This window comes from Pleurodeles waltl, chromosome 3_1, assembly GCF_031143425.1.
Source record: "Pleurodeles waltl isolate 20211129_DDA chromosome 3_1, aPleWal1.hap1.20221129, whole genome shotgun sequence".
NCBI lineage: Eukaryota > Metazoa > Chordata > Amphibia > Caudata > Salamandridae > Pleurodeles > Pleurodeles waltl.
Window position 1 is genome coordinate 1217632631 of NC_090440.1, and position 25735 is coordinate 1217658365.

The following is a 25735-nucleotide window of genomic DNA, read 5'->3' on the forward strand; positions in this document are numbered from 1 at the left end:
GAGTTGGAGAGGCTCGTGGATGGGGTCCTATCCCTGTATGGACAGTTGTATGGGCCTCCAGACCAACAGGTGAGTACACCATGGGTAAGTTGCATGCGACATGGCTGCATGGAGATGTGTGTGTGTGCTGGCAGTGTCATTTGGGGGGTTATGGCTGGTGGCAGTGTCTGTACAGTGGTAAGAGTCATGTGTGTGCTTCATTAAGGGCAAATGCAGTATTTGAGCCATTTCTTTGACAGGCTGGATTGTATGGTTAATGGTGTCCCTCTGTCTGTGTTTCCTCTGCAGGTTAGCAGCCATCAGAAGAAGGGTTTGTGATGTGCCATCGCCAAGGACGTGCGGACCCTGGGAGTCCATAGCCGGCAGAGCACCCACTGCAGGAAACGGTGGGAGGACCTGAGACGCTGGTCCCGGAAGACAGCGGAGGCCCAGCTGGGGACGGCCTCCCAACGAGGGAGGGGTGACCGTAAGAACCTAGCCCCCCTGATGGACTGCATACTGGCGTTGGCCTACCCAGAAGCTGGATGGGCGATTGAGGGCATTAAAGCAGCCATAAGGGGGTGAGTACAGTGTGTGTGATAACCATTTATGTTGCCTGGCATTGGATTTTGGTGCAGGGTTCTAGTCAGTGGATGCCCCAATATGCCAGCTTAGACATTGCGGCATGGTCCAGCTTAGGTATTTTGGGTGCAATGCATATTTAAGATGGCAACATAGCAGGCTTTCCATGTCAGACAGGGCTTAGGTGCTTCCAACTGATGTGCAATGGCTGTGTCGGACTCCCACCTGCTGTGATACCTAGCCAATGGTATGCCAGTGTGGTCCATACTGCCCATTCTTAGTCTCTGTGTGTGATGGTGATGTGTATGCCATCTGTGCTATTGTTGCTGTGATTGACCCTGTGCTCCCTTTCTCCCACCCCTCTCTCCTTTTGTCGTCCTGTCCATGTGTACATTAGCATCATCTGGTGAGGAGCAGAGGCACCAGCAAGTGAGGGAGCTGCAGCCCATGGGACCTAGGAGGCAGAGTTCACCGACCCCGAGGGTACCATTGGGATGGAGGGCGAGGGGAGCACCACAGGGGGGGAGCTGATTCAACTGATTCTGATACCTCCTCTGATGGGAGCTCCCTGGTGGTGGCGGACCCCTCTGGGACCACCCCAGCTACAGGTTCAACCGCCACCCCCGTACCAGCACTGCCCTCCCAGTAGCCCCCAACCAAGTTGCCCGTGCCCGCTCACCCAAGAGGGTGGGCGTCTCCTTCACCCCAGGCACCTCAGGCCCTGCCCCAGTCAGTCCTGCTGCCCTCAGTGAGGACGCTAGTGATCTCCTGAGATCCATCTCTATAGGGCAGTCAACCATAGTGAGTGCCATCCAGGACGTCCCAGATACAGCAATGCAATGCCTTCCTGGAGGGCATTCATGGTGGCTTGGCGGCCCTACAGAGATCGTTTCAGGCGCTGGCCTCCTCCCTGATGGCAGCCAGTGTCCCTATTACTTCTGTCCCCCCTCCCACTACCACTTCCCAGTCTCCTCACCCTAAGCCCGTCCCACACACACATTCTGACAAGCATTCACATAAAACAGACAAGACTCGCACAAACACATGCAGCACACTTCAGTCCACAAGAACTCACACACCCAACACACAGATGCACACACATCATCCACTGCCTCCACTGTCTCCCTCTCCTCCTCCCTCTCAGTCACATTGCGCAGCTGTTAGTGCCTTTTTTGGCGCTATCCATTCCTTAACGGCATCCTACGTCATTTCATAAATATGGCGCAAGGATGGTGCTAAGGAATGACGCTAGCTCGCGTTAATAAAACTCCAGCACAACTGCGCTAGTGCAGTTGTGCATCATTTTTCATAAATATGCTCCCATGTGTTTCAATAAAAGGCAAAAGATAGAGGTCCCAGGAAACAGGACTGAGCACCCCCTATTGGTCAAGGTCCCTCCCCAGCTAACAGGCAGGCAATGGTGTCATGGTTGAGTGCATTCAACACAGCGGCAGTGCAATCCTTATATGAGGGTTTTAAAGAGGGCTTCAGGATCCCAGCTGAGGGCTGTGTGAGTGTACTATACCTCAAAAATCAGCAATCAGTAAAGTCTAATCTGAACCTAAGGAGAGTGGCACGTTCTTTCCATTCCATCCTGCTAAAGAATGTTGTCTGTTCCCCTCCTAGGAGTGGCCCTGAAGAAGGACCCAGAAGAATACCACTTGATACACAACTTGTTAGTACCTAGGGTCAACCTGTTAATTAGGCTATTAACAGGGCACTATGCTCAGTCAAGTACGCCTCCCTAGACCAGGTGATCGCAATGCTTCAGGAGTTGGGGCCGGGAACATTGTTCACAAAGGCAAATATCGAATTGGCCTTTGAGTTGCTTCAAATGCACAATGATGTCCTCCATTTACTAGGTCTCCCAATTCGAGGGCGCCTTCTATTTTGACTAATGTGTGCTTATGGGCTGCCCGGTCTCCTGTTCATATTTTGAAAAGTTCTGCACGTTCCTCAAGTTGGTATTCAGGCACTGATCAGGGCACAGATGGCTACTGTATTAGTTGGATGAGTTCCTTTTTCTGGGTTACCCAGGAACGCTGGAGCATGGGAAGGCCTTGGACTCTTTCCAGGAACTGATGGGGATATTTGGTGTACCCTTGGTGCAGGGTAAGACTAGAGGACCAGCTACAACAATTAAATTCCTGGGGATCGAATAGAGGCAGACTAATCTAGGCTTCCCCTGGAGAAAGTACCATCCTTTACAAGGGCATTGGAGGAGTGTCTGGCAACTAACAAAGTTACATTACGTCAGCTACAGGTGATGGGTCAGTTGAATTGCACTCTCCAATCATCCCAAAGGGCCTCCCATTTTCCAGATCAATCATGCAGTCCATGTTTGGTCTAAAGTTGAAGCACAATCATACAAGTTTGTCACTGGAAGTTTGAGAGGATATGATAACCTTGGAGGCATTTTTGTGGGATTTCAATTGTACAGCAGTGTGGCCATGCCCTGTTAACAGAAGCTGGGTAACAGATCCACAGGTAGCGAAGGTTTTGGTGCCACGTTGGGTCCATCCTGGTGGACCCAACAGTGGCTAAGTGAGTGGGTGGAGTCTGCCTAGTGGTGAACATTGTTTTCCTTGAGCTCTTTCCCATTTTGGTGGCTCCGACAATATTGCCAGAGCAGTTCCACTTTCAATCAGTAGCATTCTGGTCAGACAACATGGCTGTGGTAGAATGCATTAATCAGCAACCAGACAAGTATAAGATGATCCAGGGGTTGTAATCATACATTTAGGCAGAAATGATATGACAGAACTGGGACAGAAGGACTTATTTGAACTGTTTGTCTCTGGGATGGGTTGGCTGGCAAAAAAGTTCCCAGAGACTGTGCTTGCGTGGTCCAACATTATGTTGAGGTTGACTTGGAGAGGTGGTAAGTCTGTCAGGGCTCTCAATGAGTCCATAAAGCAGCTGAATAATAAGGCTGGTAAGTTGTTTATGAAGCCTTGGTTGTAATTCTATGCCTCACGGGTGCATCAAAGGTGAGCGTTTTTTCTTAAAGGATGGGGTCCATTTGCCTAAAGAAGGTAATGCAAAGTTTCTTGAGAATTTGTTGGCCTGCTTGAAACACCACCTGTGGTATGATGGGGAGGGGGGCACATAGTAGGGGAACTTTGCTGGCTTGTGGCGAGTGAGGTCATTATTCGTGGGGACACTGCGGGTTCCTTTACGGCATACCTTTACCCCCAAAACAACAGCAGCATCACTGGACACTCAAAGGGGTGCTTGCACCAAGTGGAAAGGAGGTTGCGGTGGCATGGGGGTTGGGGTTGACAAGCTGACCTTACCTGTCAACTATCCATGCACACGCAGTTGGCTCGAGCTAGCACAGGCCCTTGGGGGGAAGGGAACTTGGGTGTAAGGGTTGCCCAAGGTAGGTATCCCAAGGGCAGCCGGGCCCATTGCACAGGAGCTCCCAGTATGGGACAGCTTCCATCCCACTATGGGAGCGGGAAGGCATAGCTCCCATAAAGAGGGTCCCATCCTCTGGATGAGGGCTTTCAGGGGATGTGTTTCAGAACCAGTCGTGATCTCACTCAGGGATGGTTATGTTGTTGGTAGCAAAGGAACAAACTAGTTATGGTCAGGTAACTCCCATGTACTAGAGACTCTGTTGATGTTAGGTGTTCCCCTTGAAAAAAATATGTAAATAACATGGTTACTGTGCAAAATGTTTTTGATGACGTAAATCTTTTGTGTGTGAAATAAATATAGCCGGGGTCTTATGACCTCGAAACCAGAGTGGGCTTCCAGACATGATCATTGATGGTCTGTTGTCAGGCGGGGGATCGGGCATGGTTAAACCTGGGACACTGGTGACTCCTTTGCCATATTGAAGAGGCTGTCCCAACTCAGGAGAGAGGGAGGTATGGCACAGGAGCCAGGGGCCATCTCAAAGTGGTGGCATGTGCTGCAAGCCCAGAGGGTGAGTCCGGGGCATGATTGGCTCCCTCATAGTTACATTGCCCCCAGAAGCACTTGAGGGCTTCCAGCGTCAATGTGTATTTCGGGGGCAGGTTGGTCCCATCCTTAAAAGAAGCAAGTGGGTCTTTCTGTTCTTGCTTGCCGTTCCAAAAGTATCCCTGCTTCAGCTTCCTTCTGCAATGAGACACTGACAGGGAGAAAGGTCACAACACTGCTTACTACCCTCTGGGAGCTGCATGGTCTGAGCCTGTTTTTCTTCACCCACAACCCCAGGGCAAGGGATGCAGAAGTGGGGCTTGTACAGGGTATAGTTGTACAGTAGTATAACTGTCTGACATTTTCTTATGTAGTAAGTAAAGCACAATTGTCACAAATGTTTAGTATTGTTGAAGGTCATGTTAACTCTCTTTCGCCCTATAGTTTTATGTATGTCTTGATGTTTAAATGTTGTCATATTTATGCAGTTGGCAGGTAAGGTCAAGATTAGTAAAGTCACTTCGGGTCACTTTATGGCATATTATTATCCAAAAAACAACAATAGAGTCACTGGACCCTCAAAGGGCGCTAGCAACAAGTGGAAAGGAGGTTGCAGTCAGGCTGGGGGTGGGGGCGGTCACTGACACTCGGTCCTTACCTGTCAACCACCCATGCAGGCTCATTTTCAGTGAGGTAGCATAGGTCCTTGGGGGATGAGGAGCTTAGATGTAGGGAATGTCTGAGGCAGTGCTTAATTTGTAAATAAAAACGTGGCAGTGCCAAAAGCCCTCCTCTTTAACATGAGGCTGCTTAAATTAAATGTACGAAAACGGAATACTGAGGCAGCGTAATCCTGAAGCCATCTCCTGCCTCTTCAATCCATTTACAGCCACTCCCTGCCCCTTCAGCTCACTCTTCCAGCTTTCTGCTTTCTCCTATTGTGACACTTTTTTGTTTTTCTCTTCCTTCGTCTTTCCCATACGTGTCCTTTGCTCGCAGTAAATGCTTGAGGCAGAAAAATTAGTGACGGCCCTCATAAATAAGTGCTTGTGCCCAGCACCGGAAACAACAAGCACAAATTTAGCATTGGCCTGAGGTAACTATCACAAGGGCAGCCGGGTCCCCTGCACAGAAGATCCCTGTACAGAAGAGTTCCCGTTCCAGTACAGGAGGGGAAGGTGGGGGACCTCCCATAAGAAGGGTCCCATTCTCTGGATGGGGGATTTGAGAGGGAGCATCTCAGAACCTGACATGATCTCACTCACAAACGGTTATGTTCTTGGTTGCACAGGAACAACCAAGTTATGGTTAGATAATTCCCATGTACTAACGTCTCTTAAGGGTGGATTTTCCACTTGTAAACAATATGTACATAATTTGGTTACTGTGTAAAATATTTTTGATGACTTAAATGTTTTGTGTGTGAAATAAATGTGGCCGGGGTCTTACGACCCCTAACCCAAAGAGTTGGCCTTCAGGCATGACCATTGATGGACTGGTCTTGGGCGGAGGTGGGTGTGGTTTGTCTTGTCATGTGACAGGCACTACTTCTCACGCTGAGAGACTAATAACTTGCTGACACGTGATGAAGTAGTTTGTAACAGGCTTCATAACGCCAGGCTTGCTTGTGTATCACTAGTGCTCTGAGCCATACTGACCACGCCCGCCGGCCGCTCCTTATTTATTTAGCCCTAACACGTGACCCTTGGGTCGTGACACAATGTATAAATCTTCAGGGGTTTAACGCAAAACACCCCTCGCATCCTAGGTATAAATGGTAGTGCTCGCTGCTCCGTTCCATCACGAGGGCGTCACACCATCCCTCCCAAAAGTCACAGAACAAACTTGCAGTATGAAATAATGTCAACAGCCATTGAGGCATAATAACAATACCACTATATGTTCAGTCTTAACTCAAGTTGTTCACATGTTCTTTCACCCCTAAGCACACCAAGTGATCACATACTTTAGTCGAGGGTGCTAGATTACTAGGCAACCCATACCAGAAGCGCGTAGCCCGGTTGGCAGGTGAAGCAGGCGGCAGATCCACTAACCTTCTCAGGTGACTCAACATCACAATCAATAGAAGCACAGACTGGCACTTCTGATAGTCCATCTTCTGACGTTATGTCACCATCAGGCTGGATAGAGTCATATCTGGTGACCTCGCCAGACTCAGGTGTTGGGGCATGGAACCATTTGAAACAGGAAATATTTCCAGCAATTTGTTCGGTTCCTCTCTGCGTGACTACTAGGGATCCTTGACGCCTAGCAATAACCCAGGGGCGGCTCTCGAATGGTAACCGGAACTTACTGCCTGAAAACCGATCTTGGAGGAGAACGTGATCTCCCACTTGCACGTCAGAGTAGAGTGATCGCTGGCAAATACTTGCTGTGTCATTGGAGTGTTTTCTTTTGAGATATTCCTTATTTTCATCTACAAGCACGGGTGTCCAGGAATCATGGTGAGGAATGACATTTGTGACAACACGACCCATGGAAACGTGGCTCAGGACAACTCCAGTGGTGGAATGTGGAGTCTGGTGGTCTCGCAGGAACTAATACACTGCTAGCTCCAGCATTTCTCTCCATGCAGAGACAATTTGGATTACTTTGTTTAACGTCTGCATAAACCTTTCTACCTCTCCATTGGCTTGGGGCCATTGCGGTGTGATCTTTTGGTGTTTTATGCCAAGAGAGCTCAGATATGTTGCAAACTCCCTCCCCTGAAAAGGGGGACCATTGTCAGTCTTAATCTCTTCGATCATTCCGTGGGTGGCTAATATTTTTCCTATTTTTGGAATTACCTCCGTCGCTGTCAGAGATGGAACTATTTCCACTTCCGGATATCGTAAGAAGTCATCAATCAGTACCAGCATATGTCTGCCATCAGGTAGACTTCCAAAGTCAAGGCTGGCTGAGCTCCAGGGTTTATTCGGTCACTTTTCTGTCTCTATTGGGACTAGTGCATTTGGTTCTCCTGTCAATTGACACCAGTGGCATGAGCATACTAGCGCCTCAACCTTCTCGTCCATCATTGGGAACCACACTTTAGTTCTTAGTCTACTCTTTGTTTTCACCATGCCTTGATTTCCAGCATTAGCTAACTGGACGGTTCTATCAGTGAGGCTAGCAGGGATCACAAGTCGGTGTCCTCAAAGGAGGCATCCTTCACCACTGACGGTCAGTTCTTGTAGGACATGACTTAGCCCTTCCATGGGTTGAGATGATGCCACTGCTTCTGCATGGTGTGCCACATATTGCTCCTCATTGCGTGCATGACTCGTAGATTTTCGTCCTCTTTCGTTGCTTGCTGGATAGATTCTATAGAGATGGGTAGAGGTCGGGACCTTTCCATCACGCACCTCACATATTCTTCCGTTTCCTGAGCTTCATCTTCTTCGGTTGGGGTGGCGGGCCTCAGGTGTCTGAATAGGTTATCTGCTGGATTGCTTGTTCTGGGGCGATACTCAACCTTGCAATTATATTCTTGCAGTTGTAGCATACACTTTTCTATGCGAGGGGGTGGTTTGGAAGCAGTGCCGTTGAACAGAGGGATAAGCGGTTTGTGATCAGTGGTGACAGTGAATGGGTGCCCGTATACATACAAATGAAAATGTTTGCACCCCTACTGAATAGCGATCGCCTCTCTCTCAATTTGGGAGTCCCTCCTCTCCGCCTCAGTGAGGGATCAGCTGGCGTAGGCTACTGGGGCCTATTCTTCTGCGTGAACCTGCTGCATGAGTACCGCTCCTAGCCCTATCGGGCTTGCATCTACTGCCACTGTTGGGGTCAAAATATCGCAGAGTGGTGTCTGTGGACAGCGCATTTTTGGTTGCTTGGAATGCGCTTTCTTGTGCTGGACCCCATGACCACGCAGTGGTGGCTTTAGTCAATTCTCTCAGAGGTTGCGTTAGGGACGTGAGATCTTTGATGAATCGCCCGCAATAATTTACCATGCCTAAGAAGCTCTGAACTTCTGTTACACTTTTGGGCGGTAGGGCATTCTTGATGTCAGCAACGTTGTTAGTGTCAGCAACGTTGTTAGTGTCAGGAGCAACCCCTTCTGATGAGAATACATAACCAAAGAATTGTATCTTGTTCTTCAGGAATTCACATTTTTCCTTATGAAGGGTGAGGCCAGAGTCATGTTTGCGCTGGAGGACTTTCTTTAGTTGCACATGATGGTCTTGAATGGTCTTAGCATATATTAAGATGTCATCACTGACATTGCTGACACTAGAGAGGTCTCAAGAGTTTGCGGATAGTGTTCTGAAAAACTTCTGCCACATTGGATAAACCAAAGTTCATTCTTTGGTAGCGGCGAAGCGCAACATGGGCTGAGAAAGTGGGGATGTTTCTTGATTCCTCAGACAGAACCAGTTGGTGATAGCCGGACCGTAGGTCTAGTTTCAAGAACCACCTGGCTTCACTCAATTGCCCAATGAAGTCATCAATGGTGGTAGTGAGATGTTGCTACCTTTTTATTGAGGCATTGGGTAGCCTCATATTGATGCAAATTCTGACTTCTCCAGGTTGCTTTGGTTTTTTGGCCAGTACAATCAGTGGTACCCACAGTGTTGGACCTTCTACCTCCTCAATAATACCAGCTGCCTCAAGCTTTTTCAGTTCTCATTCTACAAGGGGCCTGAGGTGGAAGGCTATCCGTCGGTGTCGGAGTGCCACTGGTTGAATCGACTTGTCTACACGTAGGGTGATTTATTTATTTTTGAGGCACCCTTTTACTTCAGACATCTGTGGGAATCATCCCAGAATGTCACGGATGCCGAATGTGAAGGTCACTATGCCTAAGGCCTCAGCTGTGTGACAACCCAGAATGTTGCATTGTCCTTCTTCATCAACATACACTTGTGCTTCGATTTCATGTCACCCATGGTGAATGAGAGTTTGAAATTTTCCTTTCATGGTAAGGGGTCAGACTTGCCTGTATGAAAACACTTTAATGTGTGTTGGCGTCAGGGGCGGTGGTGGCTGCAGGTTCTAGTACGTGGCGCTTGACATGATGTTGATGAATGCGCCTGGGTCCACTTAAGCGAGAACTGGACATCTGGCTATTAGTACTTGGCACTTGGGCAGTCTTCCACTCTTTTGCGTGGCAATGCTGACGGTGACAACTGAGTGTACTGTTTGCGTTTCCTCCGCGTCATCGTCCATATCACTGCGGCGTGACTGAATCTCAGGGACAGAGTTTACTGTGGTCTGGGTAGTCACAGCCTTCGTCGAGCGGCACATCCTTACGAAGTAGTTTAGTTTACAGCATCCTGTGCATTTCTTTCCCTTGGCTGGACAGTCTGCCATGGGATGGGACAGTCCTCCACATCGACCACATGTTCTCTGCGGTGGCGTTGGTTTCTGAGGTCTCGGTTTGTAGGGTGTTGACATGACTGCAGCAACTTGGCTAGGGTATGCACCTAAGCCAGGAAGAACTCACCCACTATAGTCAGGGCGAGGGAGTTACACACCCAAGATAACCCCTGCTCACCCCCTTGGTAGCTTGGCACGAGCAGTCAGGCCTATCCGACAGGCAATGTGTAAAGCGTCTGCACAACACACACAACACACGTGACGCACTACCCCCACCACAAAGAAAACACAACACCAAGTTATATAAAAATAAACTGTATTGTACACCACATCATTACACCAAAAACAGCATGTCAGTAATACCCTGCTACCCAAGCAGTTGTCAGAACATTACACAGTACTATTACTCTGCGGAAATCAGCAGTGGTCACATAGAGCACATAGGTTACTGATTATTCTGCAACATAAGCAGTAGTCAGGAAAACATTACTAAAATAATGTACATGCCATAATAAACATAATTGCCCATAAAAGGAACATCAGAAAACACATGGCAAGTCTGCAAAAAATATCACCACCAATGCATGAGTCATAGTAAAACACATATTCCACAATCCCAGACATCATCACTGAAATTATGCAGAGCATGGAACATTACCATTTGGTAGGTCATCATTATCCCAAAAAATGCCTGTATTATCATAACCATGAGAAGATGTCATCATACAAGCACCTAAAATGCCGCATTACCTGAACAGCAAGCTAGTAGTGCCACCAACAAAGCTGCCCCTGCCAGGGAACTGCTTCAGTGGCTTGTGTCACAGAAACCAGGGACACCTGTCTCACTCCGGGGACTCCTGTATTCCTTCTGTTAGGGATCTGGTAAGGTGTGGTTATATATGGTAGTGACCCTGCCCTCCTCATGGGGGTCGCTACTCTCCAACAATGCAGTGCTCTGTAAAGAAGGAGGGGGGAATCCGGCGTCTCCTGCAAGCTCCGATTCCTCAATGCTGGTCAGCACCAAGGCTCTCCACCCCGGCCTGCCGTTCTACCTCGAGAGGCAACCAACAAGGCCCTTGCCCAACCCTCGTGGGGGCGGCGGGCCCAAAGACCAAATAAAAAGTATTTTGGGAGCGTTCACGCTCCTAGCGCAGTGACCGGGTGAGAAGGACTCACCCTTGCCCCCGTACCCTGCTCTCCATCAGGGAAGAGGGCCCGGCGGCATGGAAGGCTTCCAATGAGGCTTCTCCTCCCATCTGCGGACCTCAGTGGCAGCATGAGGACCAGCAGGCAAGGGGCCTCCGATGAGGTAGCTACCTCTCTCAGGTACCGTGCCCCTGCCGGCGACAAGCCTGCACCCACTGTAGTGCGCAAGCCTTCCTTGAGCCCTCCCGGGCCATGATGGTGAATCCGGTCATGTCAGTGCCGGCTGGTGCATCAGGGGTGCTCTCTTTAGTGCGCCTAGCCTCAGGGGCACCGTTAGGAGCGCACTCGCTCCAAGCTTTGTTTTCTCGTGCTCCGGGGGCACCAAACACAGGGCTCTTCAGACGTGCTTCGCAAACACGAGCAACCGGGTCACGGCTGTGACTTTCTCCTTCAGCCACCACGGCAAGTGCTGTCAAGGCGCTGTAGCAATCCAGAGCAAGGTGCTTTTTAGCAAATGAAGAAGTGCACCCACCGGCACTTAGGCAATCAGGGCAAAGCTCTCCTTTGCACTGAAATGCTAAAGTTTGCAGAGGGCAGGGGCCACAGCACCAAGCCTCTGGGGACACAAGGGGCACAGAGCGGCAGGGCCCCGCATCAGGCCAGCACAAGGGGGATGCAGTCAGTGGTAGTTCCTCCCAGTGACCTACAGGTCACAGGTCAGCACAGCAGCAGCGGTCCAAGGCGGTTCCTGGTGAGTCCCCCCAGCAGCATTCTGTGTCCAGTTCCAAGTATGTTTCTTGTGTACCTTACATGGGGAAAATCCTCTGTACTTATACTCAGTTTTGGAAAGCAATTTCAAAGAGGGGGAGAAGGGGTTCCAACCAGTTACAACTGGTTCCAGGACCGCCCCCTCTCCCCTCCAGCACAGGCTCCAGACATCAGCTGGGGTAAACAAGCCCTTTGTGTGAGGCCAGGGCAAAGCCTTTACAAATGCAGGTGTGCCCTGCCTCCCCTTCTCTCAGCCCAGGAAGACCATTCAAAATGCAGATGCACCTTTGTGACATCTCCACCCTCCTTGTGTACAGGCTTTCTGAAACGTATGCACAAAGCCCAGTTGTCACCCTTCCCTGGACATGGACTGGAGTCAAGCTGCAAAACACCAGTCATAAGCACAGAGAAATGCTCACTTTCTACAAGTAGCATTTCTATAATGGTAATAAAAAAATCCACCTACACCAGTAAGCAGCATTTCCCACTACCATTACAACCATACTAAACATGCCTATTCTACCCCTCATATATCAGACAATACCCCCTAATGGCAGGGCATTTCCAATGCAATCCTATCAGCAAGGCAACACTCACAGCGGTGAGAAACCAAATAGGCTGTTTGTCACTACTAAGACAGGCCACACAACCAGGCACATGTCCTGCCTTCTACATAGATAGTGCCCTGCCCATAGGACTAGCTAGGGCCTACATGTAGTAAAAGGGAAGTTCTGGGCCTGGCAAGTAAATTTAGATGCCAGGTTCCTGTGGCAGTAAACTGTACACGTAGGCCCTGTGCTAGCAGGCCTGAGAGAGGTTTGAAAGGCTACTTCTGTGGGTGGCGCAAGCAGTGCTGCAGGTCTATTAGCAGCATTTAATTTACAGACCCTGGGTACAGGAATACCACTGTACAAGGGATTTACAGGTAAATTAAATGTGGCAATTAGGTGTAAGCCAATCATACCAACTTTAGTAGGGAGAGCACCTGCACTTAAGCACTGATCAGCAGTGATAAAGTGCTCAGAGTCTTAGAGCCAACAGTGAGATCAGAAAAATAGGAGGAAGAAGGCAAAACGTTTGGGGATGACCCTGCAAAAAGGGCCAGGTCCAACGCAATCATGCTGTTTGGCATGTTGAGTAGAAGTAGAATTGATACACAATTTACTTTGCATTGTTCAAATGATGACCAATGCCAATAATTCTAATAAGCTGTACTATAGTCTTATTTAGGCTGCTAGGTTTTGGAATGGTTTAGTTCTTAATTCTCCTCTCTACTGTGTTGGGTTGAATGCCTGGAACATGTAATGTGCACTTTCTAAAGAGCATTTTTCATTTCAGGACATCTCTACAACATTCGTAATGAAGTTTACATCTGTGTAAATTAACCACCATGTGGAAATTAATACAAATCGCACAATGGCCTAATTATTCCATTAATCTTAATTTTCACTTTTAGGTTGCTTCATTTATAGCTGAAGACACATTTGAGGCACAATCCAGACTTTTATTTTCATAGCCTGTGTAATATATTTAAGGTCCAACACCCTGTGCCAGGGACCACCGTCTGCAACTGAAGAAACCTCCACTCAGCCTTCAGTGAGGACACCACTCTTGTAAGTCTGGATGATGCTCAGCTGCCAGGTCCATCTGGTCTTTCTGGACAGACAGCTCCAGTGAGTCTCACTCGGCCCACACTTTACATCTCCCACCCCAGCTGCAACAACACCTCAGTCAATGGATACCTCCACTTCCTGTGTCCAAAGAAACATCATCCCAATCTTGTGCCCACCAGTCATGGCTGCTATTGAGCCAACACCACCACCACCTCGAGTTCTGACAAGACCCAGTAGGATGCGTCACACTCTCGCAAAGGCACAGAGTATTGGAGTTGGGGTCATAGGAGGGAATGATTGGGCAAGCAAAGTGAGGCCACTAAGATAACTGTCACACAAACCACCATCCATCGAGTCTTGGGAATATTACAGCAGTCCTAAGACGTAATGGCCCAGGTCCTTACAGAGCTCCAAGACATGAAGCCTGTGTAGAGGGAGCACAATGCAGAGATGAAGTATCACATGTCAAATTTGTGCTCCCTGACTGGGGTGAAGTTTGACTTTTACCATCAAACGTTCCGGTCCTGTAACACCTACCCCTGTCTGTGGTCCTTCAACATCAAGACAAAAAACACTTTTGGAAGCCACAGACAGGGAGGCCCTGCCACAACAGAAAACTGCTTCACACACCCCAGTCCTTGCAACTGTGCATCCCCTCTTCCCAGGAGGAGGTGTTCATCGGGACCACCAGGAGAGGATGGCAAGACCTCCACCACCACCTCCAACAGATGCCAAACCTAATTTTCTCCAGTGTGTGTTCACCCTTCACTCTGTGGACTATTGTATGGGTACATTTACCTTTTTTGAGTACAGTTGTATTTTGTACATTTGACTTCAAACAATTTTAGCTCATCAAATATAGTTTTATCCACCATGATGGATTTTATTTATTTTTCGTTTTGTTTTATGTTTCAAACTATTTGTAGTTAATTTGTGTTAGAAAATAAATTCACATAACACAAAGATAAAAGGCTGGTGTATTTAATGTGCTATTTTCTTTTTCATGTCTTCCTTACACCATAATTTTTAAAAGCTATTAATCAATAAGATTCATACAAAATTAAAATGTAACATTTAGCTTATGTGTTTGCCATTTCTAAAAATGTTAAAAAACAGACATCTTAATGTATTGGTGTTATACATTTGTAAATAACAATTCTTTGTTCAGTATTTTTACAACCTCTGCATAACCAAAATAGTCTGTGCCATTTAAAATGTGACACTCCAAGACCTTGACACCATGGAAAAAGGTGAAATAATCCAAATAAACATATCAAATAGGGAAACTATTATTGATTCATGTCATCAGCTTGAGCCAGGCATACTGCCTCACAATATGAATTCCACATCAATTACACCAGTAGTCAAACTCACGCCAGTGCTACATTTTGTGGCCACAGGATCGTTTCAGTACACTGTGACAGTATCTGGAGGCACGTCAAGGGCGGACCACCAAGGCGGCGAGCAGGAAATCCATTGGAAAATTAACAGCGGGACCGATTCCACCAAGATCTAAATCAGGCCCAAGGTTTTGGTTAAATAAACTGAAATAGCCTTTGGTGTTCATTTCATCATTAGGCCACAGTAACATTAACATGTAGTGTGCTCTGTTTTTGCATATGAGGACCCTGTCCCGGCTTCCAGGGCACGTTTAGGGGATGACTTATAAATATATAAAAAGAGGCTTTTCCTACATGGCAAATGCATTTTCCCTGCTGTTAGAAATGGGGTTTCTGGTTGGCTAGGGTATGCACCTCAGCCAGGCAGAACCTACCCACTCTAGTCAGGGCAAGGGAGTTACACGTCCAAGATAACCCCTGTTCACCCCCTTGGTAGCTTGGCACAAGCAGTCAGGCCTATCCCAGAGGCAATGTGTAAAGCGTTTGCATAACACACACAACACACGTGACGCAAAATGTACACCACAAAGTAAACACAACACTGAGCTATGTAAAAATAATCTGTATTGCACAAAACATAATTAGACCAACATTACACATAAGTAATACCCTGCTACCTTAGCAGTTGTCAGATCGTTACACAAGTTACTAATACTCTGCAAGAATATGCAGTTGTCACATTAGACCACGTAAGTACTCAGGATTCTGCAACATAAGCAGTAGTCAGGAATTACCATAAAAATTATATGCACTTGTCAAGAACAATTCCTAAATACACATAAAAAGGAACATCAGAGAATATCTCACAAGTCATACAAATACATATCAGCTAGACATGCCCATAAAAAGGAACATTAGCACATATATGTAGTGGCAGAAAGCTGGTAGGAAATCTAAAACATCCAAAAGCCTATACTAGGCTCCTAGAGCCCAGATCCTCTAAAAAAGTACCTGATTTCCATAGTAGAGGCACTCCCGGTGCCTAGAAGATGGCCAATGGGGCCCCTGGCGCTCCTATGCGCAAAACGGGGGCCTCTGAGACCTCTTGGGAGAGAGGGGCGGTCTGCACCCTCTCTACAGGGGAAAGAACGGGCCCCTCCGGGGACCCGTGATCCTTGTGGCCCCCCCCTGGCCTCTAATGGCCCTCTCCGAAGGGGGGGCCCAAAGCGCAAAAGATTTTGCGCCCCTAGGGCAGTGACCGGGGAAAAAGGGAACTCTCGTTTCTCCCCGTGTCCTGCCTAGAAGGAGGGCAGCTGCCCTTGTTCGCGGAATGGCTGCCCAAAGGAGGAAAAGGGAACAGGGGCCTCCGTTTAGGCTCCTCATTTGCTTCCTTCTGCGGCCGCTCCCGGTCCGGTGCGCGAGCAGCTCTGCTGCCGTCCCTCGTCCACGAGGGAGGCAGCTCAGGGAGTTGGTGCCGTCGTATGCCCTGGGGGCGCTTCGTAAAGTGCGCTTTACCCGGGGGCACCATAGGAGCGGCCCAGCTCCTTTCCTGGCTTCAGCAAGTGCCCCGGGGGCACTACGAACAGCGCGATCCTCGCGCTAGACAGATGCGGTGCCCGGGTTGCGGTGGTGATTTCCACAGCAACGGAACGCTTATGGAGGCGCGAAGGCTCGCTTCCAAGCCCGGGTTGCGGCGGTGACTCGGGGAACAGAAATAAAGCGCCTTTTAAAGCGCTGAGGCAAATCTGCAGCCCGGGCTGCTGCGATGATCGTCTGCAGCAATTCCAGAGAGAGCGCTTTTCCCAAGTGCTAAGGCAAAGATGTAGAGATCGGTGCAGGGGTCAGGGGCCACAGCACCCTGCCCCTGGGAGCAAGCAGGTCAAGAAGAAGTACAGGGCTGGTGGGCCCATCTACAGGCCAGCACAAGGGGTGGAAATGGTGGCAGTTCCTTCTAGTGATCAGGCAGGTCACAGGTCAGCACAACAGCAGCAGTCCAAGGTGGTTTCCTGGTGAGTCCATTCATCAGTGTTCTGTGTCCAGTTTCAAGTTCCAAGAATGTTCAAATTGTGGGGAAAATTCCCCTGTACTTATACTGGGTTTATAGTGTGTTTTACCATGGTAGGGAGAGAAGGTTCCAGCCAGTTACAACTGGTTCTGGGAGTGCCCCCTCTCTCCTTTCAGCACAGGCTCCAAACATCAGTGGGGGGCTAACGACCCTATTGTGTGAGGCCAGGGCACAGCCTTTACAAATGCAGGTGTGCCCCGCCTCTCCCTTCTCTCAGCCCAGGAAGGCTTTACAATATGTAGATGCACCTCCGTGACACCCCCACCCTCCCTGTGCTCAGGTTGTCTGAGAAGTATGCACAAAACCCCAACTGTCAGTCCGCCCAGACGTGGATTGGAGGCATGCTGCAAAACACCAAAGTCATAAGCACAGATAAATGCACACTTTCTAGAAGTGGCATTTCTGTGATAGTAATAAAAAATACACCTACACCAGTAAGCAGCATTTCTCACCACTATCACAACCATACCGAACATGCCTACTGTCCCCTCATAAATCAGACAATACCCCTTACACATAAGGCAGGGCATTTCCAATGCAATCCTATGAGGAGGCAGCACTCACAGCAGTGTGACACAAAGTTAGGCTGTTTGTCACTACCAGGACAGGCCACACAACATGGCACATGTCCTGCCTTATATATACATGACACCCTGCCCAGAGGGCTAGCTAGGGTGTACCTTAGGGGTGACTTACATGTAGTAAAAGGGGAGTTCTGGGCCTGGCAAGGACATTTAGATGCCAGGTCCCTGTGGCAGGAAACTGCGCACACAGGCTCTGCGCTAGCAGGCATTAGATAGGTTTGACAGGCTACTTCAGTGGGTGGTGCAAGCAGCACTGCAGGCCCACTAGTAGCATTTAGTTTACAGGCCCTGGGTATAGGGATACCACTTTACAAGGGACTTATAGGTAAATTAAATATGGCAATTAGGTATAATCTAATCATACCAATATTGTAAGGGAGAGCACATGCACTTAAGCACTGGTTAGCAGGGAAAAAGTGCTCAGAGTCAAAACGGCAGCCAACAAAGGTCAGAAAAATAAGGAGGTAAAAAGCAAAAAGTCTTGGGAATGACCCTGTAAAAGGGCCAGGTCCAACATCTGCCATGTGTCAATGCAGTACAGTTAAAATGCAGTCCAACCAGAACACGGTGGTGCTCCTGACAGACATATATGACTGTTAACTTTCCATGTCATAGGTGCACTTAAGGAACTGTTTATAAAGGACTTACCGTAGGAGGCTGGCCTGGTTTGTAGTGGGTACTTAAGATACTTACACCTTATGCCAGGTCCAGTTATCTCTTATTAGTGAAATGTAGGCAGTGTCTAGCAGCTTAGGCTGTCTAGGGCTAGCTGTAGCAGAGCAGCCAAGGCTGAACTAGGAGAGATGCAAAGCTCTTGCAATACCACTGTAGTTACACAGTACTTGTACACAATAAAAGACAGTACTCGGTGTTACCAAAAATAAAGGTACTTTATTTTAGTGACACAAGGTCAAAAATATCTTAGAGGCAATACTCCTTCTGGAGGTAAGTATTATACAAAATATATACTCTAGTAACCAAAATCAAGTAAGTAAATAGTCATAGAATAGCGCAAACAGTAGAAATTACAATAGGTCTAGGGGCAACACAAACCATATACTAAAATAGCGGAATGCGAATGTCGAATTCCCCTCTATGCAAGTGTAGTGTGTAGAGGGGCGCTGGGAGTGTAGGAAACCACCAAAGGTAAGTAAAGTACCCCACCCCAGAGCCCAGGAAAGCAGGAGTAAAGTACAGCAAGTTTCCTCAGAACACACTACAAGTCGTGATGAAGAATTATGCAAGAACCAAGAAAGACTGCAAGCAGCCAACGATGGTTTCCCAGACCTGAAGACCTGTGGAGAGAGGAGACCAAGTCCAGAAGTCGATGAAGAGTCCAGGAAGAACAGGAGTTCCACAGCGCTCACTTGTCGAGGAGTCCATGATGAAAGCATGCAGCTGGGCGGTCCTCAGTGACACGTTTGCCAATACAGTCCCACTGGAGAATTTTGCAAAACTCCTCTTCTGAAGTAGGTTAGAATCAGTTCACGCCATGGGCCACCAAAAGCCGATCTTGTTGAGCGGATTTGGGAAATTAAGCAGTGCGTGCTTTTTTCTCAGTGCGCAGTGCTCCTTCTCTTCTGCTATTTCCAAGAGGAAAAATTTGCATAGCCTCTTCAACACACTGATCCAGTGGGTGGAGGCAGCGGTTGATGTAATTTTCAAGAGGAGGTGAGTAAAATGCTCCACTTCTTCATTGTGGTAATTTAGTTTCCTCTCTGAGCAGCAGAAATGTACTACTCACACAGTTCTACTCACTCTGTTCCAGACTGTCCAGATTCTGTTGAATATTGCTGTTTAATTAGCAAAATGTGACTGTCTTAAAACCCACTGTGTTATAATATAATTCTCATGATAGAATTGGATTTATAGTCAACATTTGAATCATTATTTCCAATTTCACTCAAAGCCACTACATAACTCTTATTTAATGTATCCTCCTCTAATCAGGTTAAAGTACAGTATCAGTGAAACCCTGTCTGTTTAGCAGAAAGCTTGGCATCAGACAATAACCTTATAAGGTACGTTATTTTATTGCAAAACAAAATCGATGCACATTCAAGCACATTATAATATACTTAATTTATATCCAGCTTACCTCTGAATACCACTCTATAAAAACCACCATGACAGTGGAAAAATTAAGGAACTGAGTCATTCAATTAAGAAGCAACTGTCTGTACAAAGAGTAAAAAGGAGTGCAAAGGAAATTGTTACAAACTAGTTTACTAGAAGGTTTACATCCAATTCTATCATTCTACCTGAAATTAAATGGCCCAATAGTCCCAAAAGCAAAGACTCCTGCTTCAGTGAAAAGACAACTCAGGGGAAGAAAAATTAAGCATCCATGAAGATTTTATAATGAAAAATAATGGAACAGATAGCAGGTGTGAAAAATCATCATGACCTGAAAAAATGAATTTCTCACTGTCTGTGAACAAGTCACTAGAAGAAAAATCTCCGTTCATGACTGACTCCCTTAGGTTCCACCTTACCAGATAATGATTTAGGTTCCTTAACTTTCCCAACAATCAAAACAGAAGCATAAGTGACATTAGACCTCTTCAATAGTACACCAAGTGAAGATCTCCAGTGTATGGATGATCTCTCAAATATGCAAGAGTTTCCTTTCATCCTCAGGGCGATTATGTTCAATGATTCAAGCCCTTGCAAGTTCTACAGAGAATTCTGCAGTTAATTCTGTAACCTTTTAAAAAGACAATGGGGGTCATTCTAAGTCTGGCGGGCGGCGGAGGCCGCCCGCCAGACTTCCCCCACCAAAATACCGCTCCGCGGTCGAAAGACCGCTGAGGGTATTTTGGGATTTGCCCTGGGCTGGCGGGCGACCGCCAAAAGGCCGCCCGCCAGCCCAGGGCAAATCATCCTTCCCACGAGGACGCCGGCTCAGAATTGAGCCGGCGGAGTGGGAAGGTGCGACGGGTGCAGTGGCACCCGTCGCGTATTTCAGTGTCTGCAAAGCAGACACTGAAATACAAAGTGGGGCCCTCTTACGGGGGCCCCTGCAGTGCCCATGCCATTGGCATGGGCACTGCAGGGGCCCCCAGGGGCCCCGCGGCACCCCCTAACGCCATCCTGTTCCTGGCGGGAGACCCGCCAGGAACAGGATGGCGGTAGGGGGTGTCAGAATCCCCATGGCGGCGGAGCGCGCTCCGCCGCCATGGAGGATTCTTATGGGCAGCGGAAAACCGGCGGGAGACCGCCGGTTTTCCGCATCTGACCGCGGCCGAACCACCGCGGTCAGAATGCCCTGCGGGGCACCGCCGGCCTGTCGGCGGTGCTCTCGCCGACCCTGGCCCCGGCGGTCTCTGACCGCCGGGGTCAGAATGACCCCCAATATCTTAATCTGATCACAACCTTGAAATCGTGTCATTAATATTATAATCACTCACTAATCAAACTGTTTGTCCTCCTCTACTCTACCTGATTACCAAAGGAGGAATAAAAATATGGAGCTAATCTGTTATCATAAAGTAAACGTATAAAGGAAAGCAAAAGACACAAAACATCCACAAGGACTTAAACTGAAAGAATAGACAAAGGGAAACTTAAGAAACGGTAACTTACTGACACAAAGTCGTTTCTTTTGGGAGATTATTTTCTGGAGATTGAGCATCTCAAAAGCACTTGGCAAACAGTACCTCCTATGTTCTTACTCTGTTTTCGGATATCTGACAAAGAAAGAAAGCACATAAATCTCAATTAGACATACAAGAACCACAAATAGAAGCAACTAAATTATAAAAACAATGAACAATGAAAAAGAATGAAAGGAAAAGGCAATTAAAGACGAATTACCAAGAAACACTCAAAGCCCATAAGATTTAGTTAAACATCTTAGCCATTGACCTTCCCAAAATCAATGAAAATAAAGAGAATGAGATAGACCCAATAAACGTATTTCAATTAATCAAAACCAAGGAAACAGAAATGATCAATGACAAATCAGTACTAGACACCACTGTTCCAATCGAAGGATAAAATACTCTAACACCACAATTTAAGACTGTCTTTCCTTCCACTAATGGCAAGTCTATCCAAAACAAGGAATGCTAATATACATAAATCTTCTTGTCCTTCACATATTCAGACTAATTTTAACTGCACTTCAAAGGTCGTTGAAAATATAGATATTGCCCATTGAAAAGGCAACATATCCTTTGTTTATTATACATCCATTCACAGCTTCAGTTGTTATGCTCAGCCGTTTATTTCCCAAACATTAGCATTTATTCATTGCAAGAGTCAAATTCTGGCATAAATGGGAACCATTAATAATGCAGCAAGAAAGCAATTTTCTTCTCAAAGGTGGATACAATATCTGCTTTATTCAACATTCTAAGCCAACAGTAAGAGATTTAGGAGCTACCTCTCAACAGATACAAATAAAATAGCTTCTGCTGCCACCCCTGGAGGCGCAGTGAACACCATGCGATCCCAATTTAAATGAGCATCTAAGTCAACTCGAATAGCAGAAAAAGAATTATTCATTATTAATTGACCATCAAAACCCTAGATAGTGGGAGGTCCTATAAGATCTCCAAGTTATCTTTTTAACAAAAAATCTCACCTACTCTCTAGGAATCTCCCAGGCTTACAGGAAGAAAAAAATATACTTATTAATCTTAAATGCATCAATTATATATTTACAAGAGACTTGGTTGACAAAGCAATTTTCAACAGAATCACATTATGTAATATAGACAGTCTGACACAGAGTTCCAACAAAGGTCCCGCAACACTTGGTCTCGCAACATTGTTATCAGTGGATTACAACTTGGACAATGAGATATTACTTTGCCACAGCAAAAATATACACTGTATCAAACTATGGGCCAGATGTACACAGCTTTTTGCACGTTGCAAACAGCAAATTTCGCTTTTTGCAATGTCCAAAAAGCACTTTGCAATGCACAAACCCCGTTTTGCGATTCAGTAACCTGGTTACCGAATCGCAAAACGGGTTTGTGAGTTGCAATTAGGAAGGGGTGTTCCATTCCTAATTGCGAGTCGCAGTGCAATGCAGGAATGCTTTGTGACTGCGAACACGGCCGCAAACCAATCGTAGTTTGCACCCTATTGTAATGGGTGGTAACTCGTTCGCCAAAGGGAAGGGGTCCCCATGGGACCCCTTCGCCGTTGTGAATGGCACTGCAAACATTTTTTCAGAACAGTCAGTGGTCCTATGGACCACTGCCTGCTCTGAAAAAATGAAATGAAAACGTTTCATTTTTCGTTTTTGTAATGCATCTTATTTTCCTTTAAGGAAAACAGGCTGCAGTACAAATAAAAAACAGCTTTATTAAAAGGCAGTCACAGACATGGTGGTCTGCTGTCCACAGCAGGCCACCATCCCTGTGAGGGCCGCCACTCACAAGGGGGTCGCAAATTGTGACCCACCTCATGATTATTCATGAAGTGGGCCTTTGCGCCCCCCTTGCGAGTCGCAGATGGTGTCAGGGACAGCATCCAACATTCCGAATTGCGACTTGCAAATTGCGAGTCGCTCTGACTCGCAATTTGTGGGTCACAATTTGGAATGTTCCTACATCTGGCCCTATGTATGTTAAAGCTGGGAAATCCAGGTAACTGTCCAGTGTCAGTTTGTGTCATCTCTTTTGGGGTGAAAAGCAAGGTTGGAGATCCGTACTATCTGCCTGATAACAGCAGAATCACAGAAACATATTTTAAAATTTGTTATTTTTAAATGTAATTGTAACTAATCTACTAGATTAATTCATCAATTTTAGAATGATTTAACCAAATAAACATGTGTTTTAACATTTTATAACATTTTAAGTGTTGTCTAAAGACGTTTTCCTATTTATGTATAAACTGCTGGATTAATGTTATTATTGCTGTAACTTTCAAAGCTGTTTTATTTAAACTGTCAATCTCAACTGAGGTCTAAAACAATAAACTTGAAACTAGCAAACGAGAAACTAGTGTTCAGTATTGTACTTTGCACATTTTCCAAAAGCATAACTTCATTTTTAAACCGGGCATGGAAAGCAGGATTTTGAGGAATAATGGGGTTAGGTCTATGGACATTAAAGATATCTTTCACTCAAGGCAATGCTCCACTTCCTTGATGGGAAGATACTGGCACCTGCACATTAAAGTTTTCATTGAGATTAATATATTTATCACATGATCATGCTGCAATGACTGCAGTGAGTGAAATTGTATATATACAATTTAATTTTGCATTAAATTATTCCTGGAATGTAAGCTTCCTGGCGTGTTGTGTTTTATTTTTAACAGAAGCCCTTCTGACTGATACCCCTCTGGTTCGAACTCCGATTGAAATAACATCAAAAGATTTCATAAAGCTTCAGTGGGCTTACACATTTTTACAGATTGTGGGGATTGTGAAAATAATGTTTTCTGAGATACTACATTGACTCAACACATATTCTGATGATGTCATGGGGATATTCCAGTTTCCAGAAATTAGTACCCAGATTGTCAGGTGGTTCAGGGTTTATGTGAAGCCAGTAAGGATGACTGCTTAGGGTTTAATGGGCCGAGTAAGCAAGACTGTGGGTGTTATGGAGAAATATTAAAACAGGGATGCAATGGTCAGATGCTCAAAGCATGGTTGTTCATGCTGTTTTAGGCAAATCATTAGGAATACTAACATGAAGTGGAACAGGAAAACCTGAGAGAGCCTTGATGCTGCATCGAAGGCATGGGACTCTTGAACATGTTGTAAAACAAGACTGTGCTAGAAGTTAACACTCTAGTTTCTATATGGTTACATTATTTTAAGAAAATTCATGATCTGTCAGGGGAAATAGTGAGCCATCTTTAGTCCTTCCCTAAGTGACAAAAAGAAAGCATCCTGGTCAGGTTTGAGTACATTTTTAGCACCAACAAGGACCATCCTCCTATTAAGAGCTCAGGTCCACAGAGGATACTGGTTAATAATTGCAGATATATTTATTATGTCTTTATTGGCCAGTCTCTTTACATGTTTACTGAATGAGATATGTAGTACTGATGTGCTGTCAGTGACCTAACATGAAGTGGAACAGGAAAACCTGAGAGAGCCTTGATGCTGCATCGAAGGCATGGGACTCTTGAACATGTTGGAAAACAAGACTGTGCTAGAAGTTAACACTCTAGTTTATATATGGTTACATTAGTTTAAGAAAATTCATGATCTGTCAGGGGAAATAGTGAGCCATCTTTAGTCCTTCCCTAAGTGACAAAAAGAAAGCATCCTGGTCAGGTTTGAGTACGTTTTTAGCACCAACAAGGACCATCCTCCTATTAAGAGCTCAGGTCCACAGAGGATACTGGTTAATAATTGCAGATATATTTATTATGTCTTTATTGGCCAGTCTTTTTACATGCTTACTGAATGAGATATGTAGTACTGATGTGCTGCCAGTGACCTAGGGTAATCTAGGGTGTCATACTCATCTAGAAGAAGACTATTAAAGGGTGCTTCCCTACCACATCATCAGTCAAGCACCTGTGAAGGATTTTGTTGGGCAGCAGGTTAGAGGGATGAATATGAATCAAAGAAATCCTGTCAGATATTCAGTTTGATATATATCTGCTAAGGGCTGGGGACCAGGGAACAATGTTTAGACTTTTACCTCTGGGTTAATAAATAAGGTGATAGTAAAAACACAGAAGTGCATTTGGTACTTATGAACCTGTTGACCTCTTTCTGGTACTGTGATAGATTTTAAGAGCTATTGTGGGTGAAGGAAAAATTGGCCAGTCCAATGCATGACATGCACTCAACATTATGTGCAATGATAATATTTAACTATGATGGTGAGCAGTAGATTTTTGTTGTTCAGAAACAAACTCTTGCTTTGGGAGTTTGTTTCCGAAAAACAAATAAAGATTAAACGTTTGGTGAATGTCCAACAAAACTAACGGCATCCATTCACCAAAATGTTTGTATCTTGAAGGGTGCACCTGCGACATCCATTTCAAGGTACAGAGATGGCAATTCGGCTAGCGGTCATCTCTAAAATTGGTGGACGGTAGATCATCAGGGTGGTGGAGGTAATGTCCTCTGCCATCCTGACAGACAGAGTTTAATCTGCCAAAGTCAAATCAGCCCCTAAGACTGGACAAATTTAAATATTGGTGACAGATGTTGGGCAATTTTAATGTATGTAGATTACAACGTGCTTATTTCACAAACCGCTATGTGCTTGGAGTGTCCAGTGGCATAATATGGAAGCTTAATGGGTAACTTTGGCATAAAGGCAAATGTGAGTCTAAATCCAAGATTATGACAATAGGCTCAACATACTTGAGGAAAAAGTGTATTGGGATCAACAACATCGTACTGAAAAGGATCAGCTCATTTCCCTTTCAGTGTCACATTTGAACACATTTAAATTGGAGGTTAATGTTTTATCCAGAAGTGTGACAGTA

General features: G+C 46.2%; 1 protein-coding gene across 12 annotated transcripts in view; it reads right to left on the reverse strand.

Annotated features, from left to right (window-relative positions):
• PKNOX2 (PBX/knotted 1 homeobox 2) overlaps nt 1-25735 on the reverse strand; it is a 3670033-nt gene that overhangs the window by 2812438 nt on the left and 831860 nt on the right. For all 12 annotated transcript variants that reach the window (XM_069224545.1, XM_069224549.1, XM_069224540.1 and 9 more), the window contains one exon: nt 20897-21000. The gene's annotated coding sequence lies outside the window, so the exon portion shown is untranslated. The remainder of the gene's footprint in view (nt 1-20896; nt 21001-25735) is intronic.